The sequence below is a fragment of the Castor canadensis genome, chromosome 12 (genome assembly GCF_047511655.1).
Source record: "Castor canadensis chromosome 12, mCasCan1.hap1v2, whole genome shotgun sequence".
Classification (NCBI taxonomy): Eukaryota; Metazoa; Chordata; class Mammalia; order Rodentia; family Castoridae; genus Castor; species Castor canadensis.
In genome coordinates this window covers 39,012,373-39,018,451 of record NC_133397.1, presented here as the reverse complement: position 1 = coordinate 39,018,451, position 6,079 = coordinate 39,012,373, and positions in this window count along the sequence as shown.

Below are 6,079 nucleotides of genomic sequence, written 5' to 3'. Positions count from 1 at the left end.
ACACTTACTAAATATTCTTTTCCCTTAGTTCCCTTTCATTTTGTCATCTTTTCTGTGACGATAATGCTGACTTCATAAGATTTTTCAGAATCAAATGAGACTGTCTATAAATCACAAAGCAGTGTACAATGTTCAGCAGCTTCATCATCATTTAGAGAGGAACATATTGAATGGTCTTGGTAGGGACCAGGGATATTGGCTGGACTGTCTTCCCAGCTCAAAGTTCAATGACTGGGGCCAAAGCTCAATGAGTGTCCACCTTCTTCTCAGTGTGGTGAAGGGACATCACCAGACAGTACCAAGGTTTCCAGAAGGGAGCAGGGGTAGCTAAGGCTCTTATCCAAGTGGACAGAGTTGAACATAAGGTTTTTTGTTCATACATTTATTTAGTCTGTTTACTAGGGCTTCTGAATGCTATGTGAAGTAAGGTCTTCTTCAGGCCTGGTGGCAGACTTTTTCAATATTGAGAAAACAAATTCACTTCAGAAATCAGCTCAGATGTGGGTGAGTGTTTAAGTCCCATAAGTTTGATCTTCATCTGACCATGATGTAGGGAAAAGATGTTTTCCCTATAATGTTTGGATTTTAGAAGGAAGGAATGAAGGTAGGGGCAAAGAAACCTGGCAGGTAATTTTAGAATTTCTTAAAGAAATTTTCCAAGCACTCATGGCTTCTCACAGAGTTATAGCATAACAGTTGTCAAGGTCAGTAAAAGTCTTATAGCCTGGCTTGAGTGTCAAGAAGACTGGGTTCCTGTGGACAGCAGAGGTTTTAGGGGCCTGAAGGTATGGAGACAGGGGTCTTCACAGGTTCTCACAGTGGGAGTACCCCATATAGGAATGCCAGTCTGTGGTTCTTTACAGGCAAAAGTGACTGGCACTGCCATTTCTCCAGGGCTGGAGGTGCTCGGGCTGCTTATTGCATTTGCAGATTTGCAAGCAAATGGATGTGTTTTATAAATGGAGCAAGCGCCTTATGTTTCTGATTGATGGGCCATCAGTTGCACAGTTGTTGGGCAGTGATTGATTTTCCAACCCAGCTGCTCCAGCTGTGCTGCAGATGCTCCTTGTCTGAAGTCGGAGGGCTGGTGTTATAAGCCACAGAGAAGATCCTAATTGGAGTGCTCCCTGAGAAATCGCCATTGTGATGGCTAACAGTCATACATTTGGGGCTTTGCTGGAGTGTTAAACGACAAGCTCTCCCTTGGTAATTGCCATTCCCAACTGGAGTGGTGCCACTTTGAAACACATGATGACGCAGATGGGGCCGAGCTGAAGCTGACTCTTGCACAGTCTGCTGAGCCGAAATTCAATTTTTAAAATATCTTATTTTAAAATTCAAAATTAACAAATGCTCCTTTTAAAGGCCTTAAAATACAGAGAAATGGAAGGTGGTAGAAATCAACCACATTCTTCTATCTGTGGATAACCATGCTTGATATCAATGCATTTTTATTTTCGTTATTTTATTCTATATGAGTGTGACATAGACTTTTTCAAAGTTGGGATCATACTTTAAACATAATCTTAAATCATACTTTTTATTGCTATAATTGGGAGCATAGCATGTCCCTTTAATTAAAAATAGAATTCATGAGTAAGCAAATGGTGTAAGTTTGATTGCAGCTGGTGTAAGCTAAGAATTGTTTAACAGCAACACGAGGTGAAGATAAGACCATGGCAGACACTGGAAGGACCTGGCTTACAGAACACTTTCTCCTTGGCATTACCTTACACTAAGTGCCTAATCTGTAAAACAGTGACATCGATACCTGCCTTGAGAGGGTATGCAGGGCAGGACCATACCACCCAAGTACATGGAAAAAGTGTTGTCATTATTACTTACAAAAGGAAAACCATCAGTTGCACACATTTGCATAGAGCCTGGTTAATGAGAAATAATCCTAGTTCATTAAAGCAAACCAGGTAGGCTGCACCTGCTCAGCCCTTCCTTTGGGTTTTTACTGCAGAGGTAACATGGGGATGAATACCATTCCTGCCTGCAGGTAGGGCTTGGGCAGAGGGCTCCTGGAAGCCTCTTTCAGCAACACATCTGCTATTTGGTGCCTTGGAGAGTGTTAACATAAAATCTCTCATGAACGCTCTGATGAAGAACTTTTTGCTGCTCCTCACCGTCCACCCCACTGTGATCCCTAGAGTAATTTTGGGTAGTATTTGCTTACATGCCTGAGGACAGAGCGAGGCTTGGAGGAGTGGTTGACTACACACACACGTGGAAACTTCCTGTCAGGGATGCTGAAAAGGTTCTTCCCACTTGGGGGTCTGGGTAAGGAAGTAAGTAGCCTCTTTGGCCCACTTCTGACCTGCTGATGGCCTAACTTTAGTGCCATAATTTGGAGAGACAAATCACCTTGAGGGCTTTTTGAGTTCTTACATGTTACACTCCAAGAGAAGAAATTAAACTCACAGGAGCTCCCTCTTGAATTTCCAGGCCTGGTCTCTAGGTAAATCTATAAGTCAAGGGACCTTGAGGGCAGTGTCTGGCTGGGAGTGGAACAGGCCTGGCAAAGAGCTGCCCACCAATATCTTCTTAACACAGCTGAGGAAACCAAGTCAGGGAGCCAGTAAACAGCAGGGTAAGAAACAAAACCTCAGCCTTTTAAATTCAAGCCCATGTAAACGGCGTTAGTCATACCTGCCCAAGTCCCGAGTGTGCAGAGGGAGGGCAAAGGGAAAGGAGAGGACAGAAAGCATCAGAAGCACCAAGGGGCTGAGTCTAAAGTCCTCCAGGCCTGGGTTTGGGCTGTCAGGGATGCAGTCACTCACTAGGACCTTGGGCCCGAGTTCCCTGGCGGCCAGAGCGCTCCAGACTGAGGTGGGGCCCTGCGCACCGCCCCTTGCTGCTAACAAAGGCCTTGCGCCCTGGCGGCCTCCTGGAGGCCGGCGGTCTTTGAAGCACACAGCCTGGATTATTTAATATAATGGAACAGTGCAACTCGACCCATCAGAGACATAAATTTCCAGGTGGTTTAAATTTGTTTTCCCCTTCAGAATGGTAAATGGCAGATAGTAAAATTCGGCACCAGGTCGTGGCTGTGGAGCAGTCAGCCTTAGGCTGCCCTCTGTCTGCTCTCGGGTGGGCTGGGTGACCCAAAGCAGCCAAGGGTTCATCAGAGACCCGCCCTGTGTCCAGGGCCTCCTGGACGTGAGACCCCAAAGCTAGAGAAGGATTCCTGACCCCGGCTGAGCTGGAGTCCTGGGCGCCCAGCTTCTGGAGGGTCTCAGGACGCCTCATCTCTTGCTCACAAGAGTCGCTCACCAACGCAGACATCTGTGCGGGGAAACCCACAGCCCCTCCGCCCCCAGGTTAATTGAGGTGCGAGTGCCTGTAACACCCATAACGAGGTTTCTATTGCTCTTGCCAAGTTCAATTATGGGCGCATCTGCTTTCTGATTTTTCCAAGATGGCTTGACAAAAAAAAAAAAAAAAAAAAAAAACTACAAAGGAACAGTCTGCACAGTAGCTTTTTGCAGAAGGTAAGAGATTCGGACTGCTTTTTCCAGACTCCTGCTTTGGTGAGATGGGGTGGCTGCTGAGGTTGAATATTATTCTGAGTGATTCTGGAGAAATCTCATCCCTGGTCTCACTCCCCACAATGCCCTATTCCCTTCTGAGTGTTAAAGGATGTCTACTTTTTATGAGGTGGGTTCCCCTGCCTGCTACTCAGGAACCTACTGTGATCTGTCCCTTGGAATAGAGAAGTCATTTCACATATAACTCCCAAACAGGAAGCACCAGCTCAGAGAAGGTAGAAATGCCAGGAATTAGTGCAATGTGGGAGATGAAAGTGGGGGAGAAGGCTGCTACTTCTTACCACAGTTATTATCATTCCCAACTTGCTTTTTTGTGTGAGGTTTTTTTTTTAAACCCGGGCTTGGTTTGGAACTCAGAATCCTTCTGCCTTAGCCTCCTTGGTGCTGGGATTACAAGGTATGCTCATTACATCAGGTTCTCCCTACTTGCTTTTAAGGACAGGGTCTTAAAAAGGGATCCTTTGGAGTCTGGAGAGACTATGATGGCATTTCCTTGGTGGGGAGTAGCATTCTTTCTGTTGGCACAGCAGTGGGGGGAAGAGGGTCAAGTGTAGAGTGTGCCTGCCTAGCAAGCGTGAGGCCCTGAGTTCAAACCCTAGAACCACAAAAAGAAAAAAAGGGGGGGGGGGCAACCCACAGATGGGGTGGGGAATGTAAGGACAGTGAGAGATGGCACTGTGGAGACCAAAACCGGGACCTTCCTGTCCTCAGAAATCTGCTTGCAGTTAGTCCTGCTGCTATGTTTTACCCCTAGAGTGACTTCATGACAATCCCTCAGGGGCAGGAGTTTGCTTCAGAGGTCAGCTTCCTAGATGTTTTCTGGAAACAGGAAGCAGAAGCTAGCAACTCAATTAAAGCCCAGGGAGTCACTGGATTGTAGAGTGGCTGTTAACTGAAGACATACTTCAGCCTGCTGCTTGCTCTGATTTTGGGTCAGAACTGACCAAGACAGCACAGCTAAGCCATGAGCTTGGGCCCTACCTATGTCTGAAACTCCAGCAGCCCCACTCTGCAGAGGACAGAAATGACCATAGGTAAACCAAGGAGGTCACAAGTCAAAAAAATAATTTGGTTGACAAATAAGAATATAAACAAGACCTTGATTAATGAATTTCCTAATAGTTCTCTGTTTATTGACATTAGCTCAGCTTGGTCATTAGGCTTCACATTGCCTATATATATATAGGCAATATACTACACTATATATATATATATATATATATATATATATATATATATAGTGCAGTATAACATCCTGCATTCATTCTGAGGCTGCTGCATGGCTTTTGCCTGGATGTTTTATGTCTGTAAGTCTGGTCTCCCTGACTGGATCATGAGGCCCTGGTCTGATAACTTGTGATGTGCTTACTGGGTGAAGAGTAAGGTTGTGAAGTTTCCTGTGAATGGCGACTAGAGAGATGAGAGAAGTGGGAAGAGCATTCAACGTGGGCATCATTAACCTTCAGCATTGGGCTGAGAGTCAGATCTTGTGCTGTTCTCTGGGAATGTTTGTTGCCTTTTTAGACTCATCTCAACACCATTTTGTGTCCCCATTGCTCCTTCTTTTGCAGGTGGAGTCATCCAGCAAGCCTGTCCTTCTCCTGGTGGTACAGGCATTAGAAAGCGAACACAGAATGAGGTTATGGGCAGAAAAGCATACTAAACAGAGTGGGGTCTCCCACAAGGCCAAGAGCTTCCCAGGGGCCTATCTTGGTCATGACTTAGACCGCCTTTAACAGAGCTTATCTTGAGGCTTTGGGGGTCCAGTGCTTCTCATGGCCAGAACCCAACACAAGTTTGTCCTAGGAAGGTGCCTGGTTAATCACCAGTCCCTGACCAGTAAACCCCAGGCACCACGGACTGTCCTTATCCACGAATGGGCAGGGGACTTGTGGTTCTGGGCCAAGACTCCTGCCGGGGGCAGCTTTGTCTGCAGTTAGCAAGGTAAGGAAAGGCAAAGGCAGGAGGGTTTGAAGCTGTAAATGCCAGCTGTATTTTTATTGGTCATCTGTAACTTCAAAGGTTTCCCTACTTTAAAGGAGGCCCAGGCAGGTATCCAGTCAGCTCTGAGCTCCTGGCCTTGATGCCTTATTGATTTTCAATGTGGCTTGACTCCCAGGTGGGCAGACTTCAAAAACAGTGTGTATTTTTCTGCTGTCATGTTTCCATTCATGTTCATTCCCATCTCCAGCAAGACTCTGGGTAGGTAGAGGACAGCTTTTCCTTCCTTGGCTTCTCTCACTTTTCCCCTGGACAGGATTTCAGATGGCCAGGGCCAGTTCTGCTGGGGTCATGTCTGTGGGGTTTGCATGGAGCTGTGCCAGATACTGGCAAGTGTGAAGGAGGAGGTACAGCCCTTGTAAAAGGGGTCCGTGCTTGCTGGCCATCTAAGTGTGTTGTAAGGTCTGGCCAGCTGTGGAGGGTGGAGCCAATGACAGAGGCGTCTGCCCACTTTCACCCATATTCTTCAGAAAGGATTCAACCTCCCGAGTGTTTATTGAGCTGTGTGTCTGGCTGCAGGGAGG